At 41.2% G+C, this 18,101-nt stretch overlaps 1 pseudogene; it reads right to left on the reverse strand.

The window, feature by feature from the left end:
- Positions 1–9,968: 9,968 nt before the first annotated feature.
- LOC136530799 (alpha-galactosidase-like) lies at positions 9,969–13,705 on the reverse strand (annotated as a pseudogene).
- Between the last annotated feature and the right edge of the window lie 4,396 nt (positions 13,706–18,101).

The following is an 18,101-nucleotide window of genomic DNA, read 5'->3' on the forward strand; positions in this document are numbered from 1 at the left end:
CATCGTCGATTCCTTCCTTTGAATCACCAAGTAAGAAAGAAAGGTAAGCATTTTAAAGGTAAGCCAGACCACCGGAAGAAGCCTCATAACCAACCGGAGAAGATGTACTCGCAATGGTCAAGGATTGAAAGTAGTATTTGGAAAGGGACAAGGCAGCGAATCTATTCCAAAGATGCTAAGGGACACGCACCCATGTGGAAGAAGAAGTCCATCTTTTGGGAGCTACCCTATTGGAAAGTCTTAGAGGTCCGTAATGCAATCGACGTGATGCACCTGACAAAGAATCTTTGTGTGAACCTGTTAGGATTCATGGGTGTGTACGGGAAGCCAAAGGATTCACTTGAAGCACGCCAGGACTTGCAGGGCATGAAAGAACGAGACAACCTTCATCCAGAGAAGACAGATGATGGACATTATTACTTAAGTCCTGCTAGCTACACGCTTAGCAAAGAAGAGAGGGACAGCATGTTCGAATGTCTAAGCAGCATCAAGGTCCCATTGGGATTCTTCTCCAATATAAAGGGTATAATAAATGTGCCAGAGAAGAAATTCCTAAACTTAAAGTCCCACGACTGCCACGTGCTTATGACGTAATTGCTTCCAGTTGCTTTAAGAGGAATTCTACCTCCACATGTACGTCTAGCCACCGTGAAGCTATGTGCATTCCTCAATGTAATTTCTCAGAAGGTAATCAATCTAGTGGAACTAGCTACTCTATAGAATGATGTGGTTCAATGTCTTGTCAGCTTTGAGTTGGTGTTCCCTCCATCCTTCTTTAATATCATGACACACCTCCTAGTTCATTTGGTGAAGGAGATTAGTATTCTTGGACCTGTGTTCTTACATAACATGTTCCCCTTCGAGAGGTTTATGGGAGTCTTGAAGAAATATGTGAAAGTCTATTCTAAGCCTGAAGGAAGCATCGCCTAGGGCTATGGAACAGAGGAGGTCATTGAGTTCTGTGTTGACTTTATTCCTGACCTTGCCCCGATTGGCGTTCCCGAATCGCGACACGAGGGGAGACTCAGTGATAAAGGAACTTTAGGGAAGAAAACATATATTGGTATGGAAGACAATTATTTTAATAAAACACACTACACAGTTCTTTAGAACTCGTCATTGGTGCATCCGTACATCGAGATACATAAGGAGTTCTTACGATCCAAGTTTCTAGGGAAGACTGAAGCTTAGATTAGGCGTCAGCACATGGAAAGTTTCAGTGGTTGGTTGCAAAAAGAATGTCAAGGCGATGACAATATTGATGAGCAACTATATTTGTTGGCTAGGCAACCATCATGGCATATCCTCACGTACCAAGGGTATGAGATAAATGGGAATACATTTTACACAGTTGCCCAAGATAAAAGGAGCACCAATCAAAATAGTGGTGTTCGTATAGATGGCACAGATCCAAATGGGAATATACAAACATATTATGGCCGCGTAGAAGATATATGGGAACTAGACTACGCACCTAATTTTAAAGTCCCTTTATTCTGGTGCCAATGGGTGAAGCTGACCGGAGGAGGGGTAACAGTCGACAAAGAGTATGGAATGACAACAATGGACCTCAACAATATTGGGTACAAAGACGAACCATTCGTCCTTGCTGCCAATGTAAGTCAGATGTTCTATGTGAAAGAGATGTCTACAAAATCAAAGAGAGGAAAAAACGAAGACATCAACTCAATGATCAATGAGCCAAAGCGCCACATAGTTCTTTCTGGGAAAATAAATATAGTAGGAATTGAAGACAAGTCAGACATGTCAGAAGATTATGAAAGAAATGTCCGAATTCCACCCTTCATAGTGAAGAAAGATCCAAGCATCATGTTAAATGATGAAGACACTCCATGGTTACGACAAGATCATAACCAAGGGTCATACGTCAAGAAAAAATTTACTGTTGTGCCCGCATGATACAACGATACAAATCCTAGATTGTCTCTAATTGAAAAGTTTTGAATACCAAGTTTGTTCATCTCATCAAGATATACAATCCTTATATAGGCCATTTTTTTATTTGAGAAAGTTTGAACAAAATGTAGTTCAAATTTCATAAGTGTGTGACATAGTTTTAGAAAGTCTATATGAGAATCAAGGATTTGTGACTAGTGTTTGATAAAACTTTCTCAAATGGAAAAATGAGGTATGTAACAATTGTAGATCTTGCTTAGATGATCAAACTTGGTATTCAGAGATTTTTCATCTGAGGTCATTTAGTGTCTCATTTGAGCAAGTTTGACCAAGTCAAATTTGGTCAAATAAAAAACAACACTTTGACTCTAGTATTCTGAACTCTAAATGACTTCAAATTGAAAAGTTTTGAGTACCAAGTTTGTTAAAATCATCAAGATCTACAATTGTTGTTTTGGTCAACTTTCCATTTGAGATAGTTTGGACAGTTCAAATTTATGATTTTTAAATTTCGACGCCTACAAACTAGTTTTCGGAACCCTAGATTGTCTCCAATTGAAAAGTTTTGAATACCAAGTTTGTTCATCTCATCAAGATATACAATCCTTATATAGGCTATTTTTTCATTTGAGAAAGTTTGAACAAAATGTAGTTCAAATTTCACAAGTGTGTGACATAGTTTTAGAAAGTCTATATGAGAATCAAGAATTTGTGACTAGTGTTTGATAAAACTTTCTCAAATGGAAAAATAAGCTATGTAACAATTGTAGATCTTGCTGAGATGATCAAACTTGGTATTCAGAGATTTTTCATCTGAGGTCATTTAGTGTCTTATTTGAGCAGCTCATCAAGATCTACAATCCTTAATGAAAAAACAACACTTTGGCGGGCTGCAAAAATTTTAGAACTTCAGTCCTGGCATAGGCTAGGAACCGGGACTAAAGGGTGGGCGGAATTGCCCGCCCAAAAATACCTTTAGTCCTGGCTGGTAAGCCGAGCCGGGACTAAAGGGTTGGACCTTTAGTCCCAGTTCGGCTTACCAGCCGGGACTAAAGGATCTTTAGTCTCGGTTGGTGTTAACAGCCGGGACTAAAGGGTCCCGGCCTATATATATCGACTGGTTCATCTTCTACTTTTTGATCTAGAATCGATCTCGTTGTCTCTGCAGCACTCGTGCGCGCCGCCGTCGTCGTCTACCCCCGCCCGACCTTGATCGTCGTCTCTACCACGCCCGCGCCGCTATCGTCGTCGAGCCCCACCCGGCGGCCGTCGATTCTCCGCCGTACGTCGTCCTCGCGCAGCTCTGCTCGGCCCCGTGGCTGGCCAGCACGCCCAGCCACCATGCATGCATGGCCATGCATGCATCCATAGCCTGTTTTATTTAGATAGTTTTTAGATAGTTTTTAGAAAGTTTTTTAGGTAGTGTTTGATATATATGTTAGATTTAAATGTATTAAAATTTAATTAGTAGTTTGTTCTTAGTTTTTAGATAGTTTTTGATATATGTTAATTAGATTTAAATGTATTAAAATTTAATTATTACTTTATTTAGATAGTTTTTTAGATAGTTTTTATTATAGTTTTTGATATATTTAGTAATTATTATTCTATCTCTCTCTTTATATGTGTTAGATTTAATTTTGATTTAGTAAAATTCTATCTATGTATATATGTTAGGTTTAATTAGATTTAGTAATTAATTCTATCTAGAGATTCTATATGTATACATATATATATATGTACTTAATTATTTCTATGTGTATATATACATGTACTTAATTATTTTCATGTGTTGAGAGAGAGAGAGAAAATTGTATCTAGAGAGACATTCTATGTGTTATCACATGCATATCTAGAGATATATACATATGCACTTATTCTATGTGTTGAGAGAGAGAGAAAATTGTATCATTCTATATGTATATATACATATACTTATTTCCATGTTTTTTGGATCGAAAGTGTTTTTTATTCGATTCCAAAGCCTATAGCTTATTATTGTTTATCCTTATGAAATATTATGTGTTATTATATTTAATTGGATTTAGTAATTCTATATGTGTTATCACATGTACTTATGTTATGTGCTATAGTAATTCTATATATCTATGTGTTATCTTGAAGATACAAATGGCTGCTCCGGATGATAACTTGAATGATGACATAATGGCGTATATTATCAACGCCGGCACCAATGTGGATGACACGAGTCAGTACTTTGCTGATTATGATGACATCCTGAATATGTCGGTGGTTGAAGATCAACAAATTGTCGCGCAATAAAATACTGGCGAGGTATATTCGATTATCTATCATCTCTTATAGATGTATGCGTACGTATATTTGTTGTTAATCGTTGTGTTTCTACTCATGTAGCCGGTCTCTGGATCTACATCATCCACTGGCAAGAGTAGGAAAGTCCGAGGGCCAAAAAAGTCATTAGAGGGCCGTTTCATAATATTAGAATTCGACACCGACACCGGCAAACCATTGGGACCACATGCTCAGACATATGTCAATCAATGTGGGTTCATTGTAAGGGATAGGATTCTAGTTAGTGCTCATGAATGGAAGCAGAAGATATCCGCTCCTAATGTTAGTTTTGTATCTGATCGTGACAAGAACCTAGCTTGGAGAGATATCACTCAGCATTTCACATTACAAGCAGATGATGCTTTGAAGGAGCTAGTGAGGGATTGGACAATGAAGAAGATGGCAACATTGTTCCAGAGTTGGAAGAAGACATTGTATAAAAAGTTTATCTTGAAGAATGAAACGTCGAATTTCAATGCTAAGGCGTTTGTCAAGTTGGAGTCCCATTGGGATGACTTCGTACAATACAAGACATCTCAAGAGAGTGAGGAACGTGTGATGAGGAATCAGCAGAATGCCCAACAGAAGCAATACCATCATCGCATGGGATCAGATGGTTATAGGAGTGCTATTCCCAAGTGGCAAAACCTAGAAGCAGAGATTACTGCTAAGGGAATCATACCTGAAATAATAGAGAAGAACTGGCCTCAACGCGCGAAGAATTGGTTCTACGCTCATGGGGGAAGCCTAGACCTAGACACTAGCAAGCTAATTTCGGCCAAAAAATTGAGAGAGCAACACAGAGACTAGCTTGTGCTAGGGAAGAAGCTGATAGTGGTGTTTTCAAGCCCAACAGAGAAAAGGATGAATTGACATATGCCCTAGAGAATCCTGAACACGGTGGTCGAACAAGAGGCTATAGGACGGTTCCGTGGCTACAAGCATTCCTAGCAGACAGGGATACCTATAGAAGCCGTCAGAGAAAGAAGGATGAGGAGGCAGACCGAATCCGTGTATTGGAGCAATTTGTTAATGAGTCACGACAAGCATTGCTTGAATCACGTGAACGAGAAAAATCTCTTGAGGCAAGAATGTAGGAGGAGATCAAGAGGCAAGTGCAGCTAGCAATGAGTCAAATGCAATCAATGCCGGGAGTCACCATTAGCCCCGTTGGTCAGATGAAAAGCAGTTGTGCTTCCACGAAGCTGTCAGTTATTCAAGGTGATGCTGGGTTGCGCTTCCCTGTTGATGACATTACCGAGCCTCTAACAATATGTGAGCTGCACATTCTAGATGGTAATAATGCATCAATCATGGTGGCTGTCGGGGTTGTATCTCCAATAGACCGAACGAAGACACCAAGAATCCATGGGTCAGTTATTCAACCTAGATATGCTAGCGTCTCAGTCGATAGAGTGCTCAAAGGTTACAGCAATGTTCCTCTTGACATTGAAGGCGGTGATGGGGAGAAGACAATAGGAGAAGCAGAGAAGACATTTATTCAATGGCGCAAATGCTTCATCATCATTCCTGGAGCGTCACCGCTTCCCCTACCTCACCCTAGGTACGACTGATAGTGAATGAAATATTATTTTTCCATTAATTTTATATTGGCTTCAAAAATAATTGACCACAACTTGTTTTTGTAGCAGGGTCTCCCCCAGCCTAGCCCAATCATTCATTCCCCATCTCATCACAGTGTCGTGGGGGACGAGACGACTTCATCCCCACGGCGATCTCCAACTCCTACACCGGCCCCATCGCCTCCACAACGATCTCCAACTCCTACACCGGCCCCACCATCTCCACAACGATCTCCAACGCCTCAACGCTGGACTCCAACACCGGCCTCATCGCCTCCACGCCGGTCTCCAACACCGCCCCCACCACCTCCACAGCGACGCACTACAAAGACGTTTAAGGTCCCAGCGGCAAAGAAGACCCAAAAAAAGAGTTATTTCTCAAGAAATACTTCCTGAAAAGACTGATGGGCAAATAGCAGCTGAAGAAAGCAAAAAAGTGAAAGATTTTTTATAGATATCCAAAAGCAGAGACAAGCGAAGCTTAAGGAGAAGTCGTACTTTTACATACCACGAGATCAGCTGAGGCAGAAGGTCGAAGCTCACAAGAAAAAAATGCTTCAAGTTCGTAAGCCACCGCCACTATCAGACTATAACCGCTCCCTCGTGAAGTCACATGATGCACATGAGAAAAGGAAAAGAGCATCAGGGAAGGATGTCCCACAGCTCGGACAACAGAAGCAACTAATGCAAAATCTTGTTGTTGCTAATCAATATGGTTCCAGCATAGAAGTCTATCGACCAGACAACTCTGGAGAAGTGTCGGTTCAAGACCTTAATAATTTTTTTGAATAAACTGGTTTAACCTTGGATCAAGTGATGGGCAAAGCTCCAATCTAGAACCTAGAAGTTGATACCTGGAAGACATATAAATTTGGTAAAAGTCTGTACAACCCTGTGGCTCTGAATGAATTGGGTACGCAAATGTACTTGCTCAACAAGTGGTACATGCAGGCGTGTGGCAGGGGTGAGCAGTGGATCTTTGTCAGATTTAGAGACCATCATTACTTCCGTGGAGATGACATCTTACATATTAGTTTTGAAGAATTGCATCAACTATTCCACTTGGACGCTCTGGACAAATCAATCATTAGCTCCTTTTGTTTGTAAGTGATTCTTACTTTTATTTAATAAACTCACTTCCATGCGTACGTGTATATAATTATCCTCACATGTAATTTATATTTATATACAGATTCCAGATATCAGAGCTTCAAAGAATACAAGACAACAGTGTTGGCTTCATTGATCCTTATATCATATTCAAAATCGATATTATTGTCAAGGACCACTGGGTATCTGAAGCACAGACGAATATCATGAAGTTCTTCGTGAAGCAGCACGACAAGACAACAATATTTTTCCCGTACAACTTTGAGTAAGTGTTAATAATAATGTAGTCTACACATTTTATGTAATATCAATACAACTTATATGCATGTACGTGTGTGTATAAACCAATGCAGATTTCACTGGATACTCATTGTCATTGAGTTAAACTCAAGTCAGTTAGTAATCTTGGACTCATTGAGAAAAGAGTGAGCACAATACCAAGATATGATAGACACTATCCAGAGATAATTTCGATCTCTCGTGCACAACTATTATTGAATAGACTTTGCCATAATTTATTAACGATCGTACATTATTGGTCGCACAGGGTTTGAAAAGAGTTTATTCGGCAACACCGCAAGGATTGCAAGGCACCACTTAATGTAGTTGAAATACCAGTAAGTAGTACTATATATACTTCTCCACGTGTTTAATTACTATATCGTACTTCAATTTACGTGTGAGATGATGAGAATAATCTTTTTCTCGTACAGTGGTGTTTGCGGCAGGAACCAGGTAATAACTTGTGTGGATACTACGTTTGTGAATTTATCACCGCATACATAAGAAGAACTCCTGAAGATGTCCTCAGAGTACGTATATATTAATTTTTTATTTATTTTTAAATGAATATATATATATGTATTAATACTTTTCCTTTTATTTCAAATGCAAGACTGAATGGTTGAAACGAAGGATCATGTAAAAAGACCATCTGAAAGTAGTTCAAGAGTCAATAGCATGATATCTTATAGAAAAAGTGCTAAATCCCAACGGCGAGTTCTACTTTGATCTAAGGAACTAATGATGTAAATTAAATGTTTATTGATATCATTATTTTCGAGAACAAGATTATGAAAGTGTTGTATATATACATATATATCTATAATATATATAGTTTCATACTTTATTCGAATATAATAATGCTCGAGATGAGAATTAGATATAATTATATGTGTGCGTGTATTTATATTAGCAACGTAGAATACGTACATAAAAATATATTATATATTAAACAAATATGTGTAACTGAACTGAAAACAAATTAAACAAAAAAAAAGAAAAAGAAAAGGAACCTTTAGTCCTGGTTGGGGTTACCAACCGGGACTAAAGGGTGCGGCCACGTTTGCTCGACTGGAGGGCCTTTAGTCTCGGTTGGTAACACCAACCGAGACTAAAGGTCCCTCTTTAGTCCCGGCTCGATGACCCGGGACTGAAGGTTCCACCTTTAGTCTCGGGATCGTTGTTCCGGCGCGGTAACCGAGACTAAAGGCCGTTACTGCCCAGGACAACAAGTCCATTCTGTAGCAGTGGCTGCTCGTCCATGTCCCTTCCGGCGCCGGCCACATCCTAAGTGGTGGGGTAGAACTGAACTCGCTGTGTGAGGTCTGGTGACCGACGATGGCGGATGAAAGGCCATGGAGAGCGCACACAGTGGCAGCAGCTTGGACGGCCATGGATGGTGCATGCAGTTGAGGCGTTTGGAAGAGGAGATAGAGAATAGGAGCTGCCGTGTGGCACGACGTGTGGTGGAGAGGTGGGTGAACGGATAAGGTTGAGGAGAGACTTGAGAATATCATCCGTGAACATGAAGGTTAATTGGCCGTTTTTTCTTTACAAAATAAATCTAAGAATACAATAGAAAATACTAGTATAATATAGTTTTGATTATCTATTATTATTTTGTTTTGATTAGTATAATATGGTTTCCTAATTATCTATATTAGTCTTAATTTTCATGTTTATTTTTGTTCATTAGAAACACCATATAAATTTGGGGCTCTTGTGTTCTTGCCCCTACTTTGATGTGCAATTGTGATTTTGCCCTCGTTTTTCTAACTTTGTGATTTTGCCCTTAACTGTTCACAAGTCAACGCGATTTTGCCCCTGGTCAACTGTAAAAACAGGGGCAAATTCGCGTTGACCAGGGGCAAAATCGCATTGACTTATGAACAGTTAAGAGCAAAATCACAAAGTTAGAAAAACGAGGACAAAATCACAATTGCACATCTATGTAAGGGGCAAGAACACCATTTTCCCTACAAATTTATGATGTAAACCATATGTGGCAATTTTGCCAAATTTCTATGGCAACCATCCAAACAACAGCCACACAATTTTGCCATGGTTTAATAACGAGCCAAACGCTTTCATTTGCCACAGAATGTAGCAAGCCATGGTGTGGCAAATACTTAACCTTATGCGTGGCAAAATATGGCCGGAAACCAAATACCCCCTTAATTTAAGTTTATAATTTTTAGCTAGCAATATGTCTACACATAATATAATAATATTAAAAAATAAAAATATTATCAAAGTATTTTTTATATTAAAAACAGTAATTGTTTTTTCCAACATACTTTTTTTGAAATTGTTGACCAAACTGTAAAGGTTTAAGCTTGGACAAAGCTGAATGGATCGAAGGAGGTAAGTTGCACCTGAAAACCAAAGATTTTCGCGTTCAAAGCCAAAAAAAAATTTGGAAAACGACGCTAAAAGATTTGAATTGGCCTGTTCCTTCGATGGTGGCGAGCAAACACTGTCTGCATGTGGGTAGGACCGTAGGGTAGCGAAGTTGTTGGCCTAATTTAGGGTTTGTTTAAAAATTTTAGGCATATCAGGTGCTACATGGAGATATAGTATGAGGTATTCAGATCCTAATAAAAAATAAATTACAGAATCCGTCTGTAATCCACGAGATCAATTTATTAAACCTAATTAATCTATCATTAGCATATATGTTACTGTAGCACTACGTTATCAAATCATAGACTAATTAGACTTAAAAAATTTATCTCGTAAATTAGTCGCAAACTGTATAATTAGTTATTTTTAATATATATTTAATACTCTATGCACCCATTCGAACATTCCATGGGATAGGCAGCTAGGAACTAAACGAAGCCTTATTCGGCATGTTCGATCTCCAATCTGAGCCAAACTGAGCGTTGCACCATGTCAAATCACTACTAATAAATCACCGACAGACGCTGATGGGCTCTTGTTGTAGGAGCAGTCACAAGTTTCTCAAATCATACACGTCTAATCTCTAGCAGGATCCAAGGCCAGCAGCATGTTCGGCTGGTATACGATCGTAAATTATCACTGTTGACTAGTTTGATGTGAGAGAAAAATACTATTATAGCTGAAAATTTATGATCGTTTACGATCCAGCGAACAGGGCGATGGATCTCCAGCGGCGCCGTCAGCGAGGAACGGGCGTGAGGACGTAGAGCTTGCACGAGTGCGGCCCGACCACCGCCGTGAGGCTGCTGGTGAACCTGCCCGGGAGCGTCTCGTGCTGCAGAGATGAGACGAATCATAAGCCACAAGCTTGCATGAATTTGAGGCACCGGCAAGCGAGCTCGGCGTGGATGCGCGGAACAGAGCTAGAAATGGCCACCAGCCACCACGCATTCACGTACCTTCCAGACGTCCCTCGCCTCGACGGTGACGCCGCGGCGGATGCCGACGTCCGGCCACGCCGCGGTGATGGACGCGGAGCGCGTCGCCCCCCGGTTGAGCAGCAGCACCGCCTTCCTGTGGCGGGAGAGCTGCCCAGCCCATACCTGCATCATAATCGAACGCCATGGGATTCAGGATTCGTGCTGCTTGCGATGACGATCGATTTGGTAGATACTATCTGTGTACCTCGAGATCGTTGCCATATTTCTTCACTTTGTTTCACTGGACACCCATCCGATCTGGGTCGAACACAATTGGCACACACGAAGTCAAGAGTCAAGAAGTGAACTAGGGTGAAAGATTTTGCTGGTAAGAAGATGGATTCTGGTTGTGAATGACGACCTTGGTTAATCGCGATGACCTCTGCGTTGGAGAGGATCCCCAGCGTCTCCTTGGAAACTCTCGTCACGTCGCAGCCGATTACAAGAGGAGCCTGTCAAAGATTGGCGCCAAGAATTCCACCTGTAAACGTGAGCACACAGAGAGTCGAACGGAGGTTCATTTTTATGAGCCTGGAAAAATGATGATTCACCTTGGCGATGGCCCACAGGCTGAAGTGCACGACGTACTCGTTGTACGCCATCCCTCCGTTCCCGACCTCCAGCATGTCAGGGTCTGTGTGGGAGAGAAGCAAGCCATCAGCTGTCAGGAAAACCTCATGGATCGAATCCGGATGCATTTCATCCAGGAAGCTAAGCAGAGATAGACGTGGACGATACGAACTGACCGTTCCAACCGCCGGGCTTGGCGTACCGGGCGAAGGCGTCGTTCTGATCGATGTTGTCCAACATGCTGTCGCAAGAACACAACCCAATCGGTTATCAGGCAGAGAATTACTAGCTACGTGCTCGATCTGTATAGTACTCCCATGGGCCATGCGTGGGAACCTATCACTTACCCTGACCATGTGTCGTTGATGTCGCCGGTGGTCCTCCAGCTGTTGCCGTACCTGCCGCCCCATTTGGGCACTTCCATGTAGCCCCTGACGAAGTTAGTATAACCGTCAGTCAGTCAGGTACATTTTTCAAGCAAAGGCAGAACCAGGATGCATATGCATGCCATACCATTCGCAAAGTGAGTAGAAGATTGGGCGGCCAGAGCTCTTCAGCGCGCGAGACATGCGCCCAAACCTGCATCACAATTGACAGCTGCTACATACATCTGACAAGAATGCTACACGAACTGAATGTGCAGATTCGGAAACAGAAACTGCACCTCACGGTTTCAGGCGTGACGTCTCTGTAGCAGTTATCATACTTCAAGTAGTCAACACCCTGCACAAGGTCAGGCGCCGAGTGAAGAAACGACATATATATAGTACGTAACTAAGGTAAAGTTGCTTCATTTTGCTCTTCTACGTATATAATAAAAGAAGAGTAACTGATACGGGTAGTAGACTAATAATTCTCAGCCTGTTCGGCAGGCCGTAAACGATCGTGGATTATAAGTTGGAACAGTATTTTTCTCTCACACCAAACCAGCCAGCAGTAAATAATTTACGATCCAGCCCAGCCAGCCGAACAGGCTGTCTACTGGTGAACTGAAACCGCAAGTCCTGGTCAAATGCTATCAGATGTCTGAAAGTCTGAACGTCTGTAGTAGCACTGGAGCATGTATGTACCCATGACGCAAACGTTTTAGCATCCTTGTCCTCGTGGCCCAGAGATCCAGGCATCCTGTTGCTGCAAGTTCTTGTCCTGAAATTTACGGAAGGCACAAGGCAGAAGGCAGTCCGGTTTCAGTTCAACATGGATTTATCCTATTCCTTGCAGTGGATACTTGTAAGCTTTTGGGTTCCCACTTGATTGAATCGAAAAGAGCCGAGAACTTGTTGAACGAAAAGGGGAAAATAAAAGAACGTACCCAGCTGAAGAGTAGATGCCAAGCTTAAGCCCCTTGCTGTGGACATAATCTGCCAGGGCCTTGATTCCGGATGGGAATGTCTTGGGATTGGCGACCATGTATCCCTGTCAGCAAGTCAGTTAGCCAAGCCAATTTCTTAGGGCGTGTTTGGTTCCATGGACTAAAGCATTTTAGACTAAAATCTGCACTTTAGTTGGACTAAACAGCCAAACACTTGGACTAAAAGTGGACTAAAATCTTTTAGTCCTTTAGTCCACAAAACTGGACTAAAATAGACTAAAAGGTGTTGGGGACACCCATGCCTCTTATTTATTACCCTCTCTCTCCACTTTAGTCCATTTTAGTTCAAGGAACCAAACACCACTTTAGTTCACTTTTAGTTTATGGACTAAAGTGGACTAAAACTTTTAGTTCATGGACTAGAGAACCAAACAGATGGTGTTTGGTTCCTTGAACTAGCGCTTGTACTACCTCTTTGTTTTCGTCAAACAGATGGTGCTGGGTCAATGTTCAGTACAAGAATTTAACTGAAAAAGTAACTGACGACAAAGTCAACTAGCGCTCGTACTACCTCTTTGTTTCTTTGGTAATCCGCCCAGCAGTCATCTGCAATAGCAATGTCATCTTTCAGTAGCACTGGACACTCTGATAACATCCAACACGTATGAAGTATGAACTCTGCATATGCTCTCCGTTAGAATACACCACCTAAGTTGACATACGTGTAGCCAGCCTTTGCAAGTCCGGTGGCGACGAGCGCATCAGCTGTGAAAGTACAGCGAATCAGTGAGCAATAGCCACATCAGAAAAAAAAAATGAAACCAATCAAATGCTGCTGTCTCTGACCGGTGCTCCGGACGACCGCCTCGTTGATGCCGCACTGGAAATGGTTCCACTGTTCCACCTGCGAAAAAGCGACGACAAAACACAAAGAAAAGCCCACGGAAAAGGCTCATCAGACAAATCACAGCCAGGAGCGGCGGAAGCCACGCATCGCATGCATGCACATCTGAATTCGTAGTGCTGGTTTTGGTTTCGTTCCTCACCCCATCTGCGGCGTCAGCCCGAGCCCGTTGGCGAGGAGAACGCGCCGGGCGCCTCCGCCAGGCAGAGGCCCCGGCGCCCTGGCCCTGGCGTAGTCATCTCCGGCACCGAGCGCTGCCACCGCGCCCAGCAGGAGCACGGCCGTCAGACTCGGACACAGGCTCTGAATCTCGGGCGCCATCCTTGGTGGTTCCTGCCTGAACCTCTGCGCTGCGTATGTGCTTGTCACCATGCCCGGCGTATCCGTATATATGCGCTGGAGAAGGGGCAGAGGAGCCGGAGCGGTGCGTGTCGCGTGAGCGTGACGCACTGCACGCTGCGGCAGCGATTGATGGAGCTACTCCAGCTTGTCTGACGCGCCGCGTGACGGGGCCGCGCTGTCTCATACGCCTTCAGTTTCCGGTACCTTAACCATCTCCAACTCACCAACACATTACCTATCTACATCCCTTAAATAAAATCCTTATAAAAAAAAAGTCTACATAGGTGATCTTCTTTCATCAGTAGTACCTTTTTCTTCTTCTCTTACCAATATAATTCAAACTTTTAGATACTAGAGATAGAATAGGAGACATGATGAGTAATTTGTTGGAGCAACTATAATTCCTCATATTATACTCTCTCCATTATAAGGTCCCATTTGGATCCATCTACATTAAAAATTAGCCGACTAATAGCTAAAATCTACGAATTTTTAGCTAGCTAATTTTTAGCAGAGCGGCGTTTAGATAATAGATGGTTGAATAGTGAATTGAAGGTACATATAAACTATTGCCACATATTAACAACTAGAAACTTGCTAATGGAACTAATAGTTAGCAGCCTCAAGCTAATCCATTAATACTAATTTTAGCTACTAATTTTTAGTGCTAATGTATTCAAACAAGCCCTAAATTATAAGACGGTTTTCTTTTTATAGATACATAGATTTTGCTATGCATTTAGATCTATAAAATAATTTATCTAGAAAAAACAACGTGTCTTATAATTTCAAACGAAAGGAGTATTTATTTTTCAGCATTGAATGAGCTAATCTGTTTGAGATACTCGCTGTTTTTTTAGAATTACACAGTACAACGTTGACGCTCACAACACGTACGCACACTCACCACTCTGAACACACGTACACAAAACTTACCCCTGTGAGTACCTCCGAAGGACTGGGACGGCAGATCTCGAAATTCACGAAGTCACCACAGACGTCTCGCTATCGACGGGGACGTCGCCTACCACTAAAAGCATAACACCGTTAAATCCTGAAATAAATCCAGAAAAACACGAGCACCCGTGCCTAATCAATGACTTGAACCCGTATGGGCAGCTTCCACCACAAGGAATCCAATCAATTAATCTATGATTAGTTCATAGATACTCTCTGTCTTTAGCACTACTTCAGTAATACTTTTTAGCTTAAGTATTAGCTAAATTTAAGTGAAACGAACGGGCCAACGTCATGGCACCGAGACAGGACAGCGGCGAGGTGCGCGGGAATCGCTCAATTAAAGCCGTGACGCACGGGCGAAGCTTGTTGTGAGTGCAGGTACGGTGCGCAGTGGACTGCTTGGGTGCATGCTGTGATTTGATCTGCGTGCCTCCTGCGACCAGTCCCTACATTTGTTCACATTTTCTCCAGCCAACAGGAAACGCGCCCCATACAGCAAAAATGTGAATTCTAAACCGCAGTTTCGCCGTGGCTGGTTATGAATGACAAAAGTGCAAAAGTTGTCAATGTACATTACAAGCATACAAGATACAACTGAATCAAACCCCGTCACATAGTTTTCATCAGTTCTGAATGAATGGATGATCGACGGCACAACTAAAGACACCAGCAATATTCCAGCCGTATAAATATATACCTCTGCGGAACACCCATGATTTTTGGATCATAGGCGGCAAACAAATGGTCCATAAATAACATAGGCATAACACGCATGCATTATATTTGCCACTTAGAACTTATCTATCATATTACTGCAGTATCTCAATTCTCAAATCAGTCCCCATGCGTTACAGATTAAAGCTCCAAAGGAGACACACGACATTCAAACATTATGTCTGATATTTTCATTTCCCTCACAAGACTCTTTACATAGGTACAGTGGCAAGTAATAGATCAACCATCTTCAATGTTTTCCCTTGTCTTCACTCTTCAGCGCGCTTCATATTGGACAACTATACAAGAAACATAACATTTGATGAGGTATGGCCCATGGGAACAAATATCAAATTAGAAATAGAAATCGAATTCAGAAGTATCAGTCTATAATAGTCTAATAGATCACCCATGACATCTAACTTCATACCAAATTCAGCTACCATCTTATAAGTGGCTAGATAGAATTGTCAACCATGAGCTCTAATTTCACACTCAATTCAGCTACCATTTTCTGTGTCTAGACTTGTCAACCATGAGATCTCACTCAATTCAGCTACCAATTTCAGTGTCTATAATAATTGTTCCTATGTATTGCATGGTGTTTTTCATTTTTCATACTTCTATAGCAACAACAAATGTGACGTGGAAACCTAAGCACCAGGGAATGCAGACTGCAATATCTAAAAGAACAAATGCCTGTTTTCATCATTGATATTGAACATATTCTTTTTGCAATACGCAGTCAGCAAAGTCCACAGACGATTAGGTTCAGTTGTATTGTAGTGCAACTATGTCATAGCCCCATAGATATCTTTGGAAGGACTAACAGCTATAGGCAAATTGCCATTTCGAATAGTATTAGACTACTGGGCAGGAATTTTTTATTGGGTGAGAAAGATATACGACAACAGTGGCTACTATGTCTTAAATAACCCAGATATATGTTTATAATCGCTAACAGCTGCAGGTCATCACTAAATTGTTAATGAGAAGACTTTTGGACTATGCACTAAGGGCCAGTTTGGTTGCCGAAATTTTTGGCAAAATGACACTGTAGCGTTTTCGTTGTTATTTGACAATTAGTGTCCAATCATAGTTTAATTAGGCTTAAAAGATTCGTCTCGTGGATTTCGTCTAAACTGTGTAATTAGTTTTATTTTTTATTTATATTTAATGCTTCATGCATGCGTCCAAAGATTCGATGTGACGGGGAATCTTGAAAAAATTGGCATTTTGGGAGGGAACTAAACAGGGCCTAAGCATTATCAACTAGCAAATAATCACAGAAAACATGGTCGAAGGCATCGACCCTCGACCCAGGAACGTCATTCCTGACCCAGGTACACGGGGTCATTTTCGATCCAGCTGTGTAAAAAACCTTCGCAAGTAGCATACCATGTTCCTCGACCCCGTCGACCAAGAAACTTTGTGACTATCCCAGTAACAATAATCAAACCTATAACTACTTTTGAATGTGTGCATATTTTTGTAAGAAAAACAAATGTGTGCTATGTGCATATCCCCATTGGGATAAGATACCCCAAAGATATATAGCTAAACACACCACATCATACTAGGTTACAACCTTCATGATTTGTGTCGAGTGTAACATAAAAACTAATGTATAATAAGGTAAATGGTTTGCTGTGTAACCGTGGACAGAAGAATATTATCATCATTCATCAAAGCCACCACAGTTTCTGTTAGTGCACAGGTACCAGTGTCCAATGATGTCCAGAAGTTAGTAGCACAGTATCCTAATTCTGCTACTTGAGCTAAGTGCACCATTGCGGACTACAAACTGGTTGCCTCACTAAGCTGTAATGCTGTATACATCACTACAAATGGATCTAGAAAAGAGTATGCCAGCAAGATAATTTGAATTTTGAGTCAAAGTACAGAAACCAAAACAATGAAGAGTATGGAAAAGAAAGTGATACAGAGCAGTATTAACCCTTTCCTTTATGATACAAATTAAGGTAGATAGAGACAAACAAACACATCCATCTTAAAAAATATATGAGGGTGGAGGCCAACACAGCACAAAGTCCACCAAAATTTCAGACATATAAAACTCAGACCTTATTTATCTGAATAGACAAAAAGACTCTTGTAGCACAGTGTTAACCAATGAAACATCTAAGATCCCTTTTAGAGAATCAGGCAGAGTGTCTTCAAGCAGGAACAAATATATATATCAAATCTATTAAATTATGCAAAGTTTCTAGCTGCAGTCGATTTCTTCAACTTGTTTCCCTTGTTCCAAAATATAATAAACGGATAAGAATCGTAATGATCAGCATTTTTAACTGAATACAAAAATAGCTGGCATCTCAAATAAGAAAGTTCAGGATTTAACAAAATGAACTCAGTTCACCTTGCCTTGTAGAAGGTAACTGGCATTGCAATTATTTTTCTTTTCTATATATACATATCTGCTAATCATAGCACCAATTCCTCTCTTCTTTTAATGCATCGAGACTTGAAGACAATAAAGTTACATTGTTTCAGAGAGAAAGACATGAGAAGTCATGGCATGAAGGAACACGAGATTCCTAACAAAACTGTAAATCAGCAAACAGAAGCTAGAAAAAACACAGTCAAGGGGAAAAGATGGCACCAATGTTTTCAGAACAATCATATAGGAAGTGGAGTTATAAAGATAATTGATTAAGCACTTGGCCAATCACTCATAATACGATCTTTGA

The sequence above is a fragment of the Miscanthus floridulus genome, unplaced genomic scaffold (genome assembly GCF_019320115.1).
Source record: "Miscanthus floridulus cultivar M001 unplaced genomic scaffold, ASM1932011v1 fs_20_1_2, whole genome shotgun sequence".
Taxonomy (NCBI): Eukaryota; Viridiplantae; Streptophyta; class Magnoliopsida; order Poales; family Poaceae; genus Miscanthus; species Miscanthus floridulus.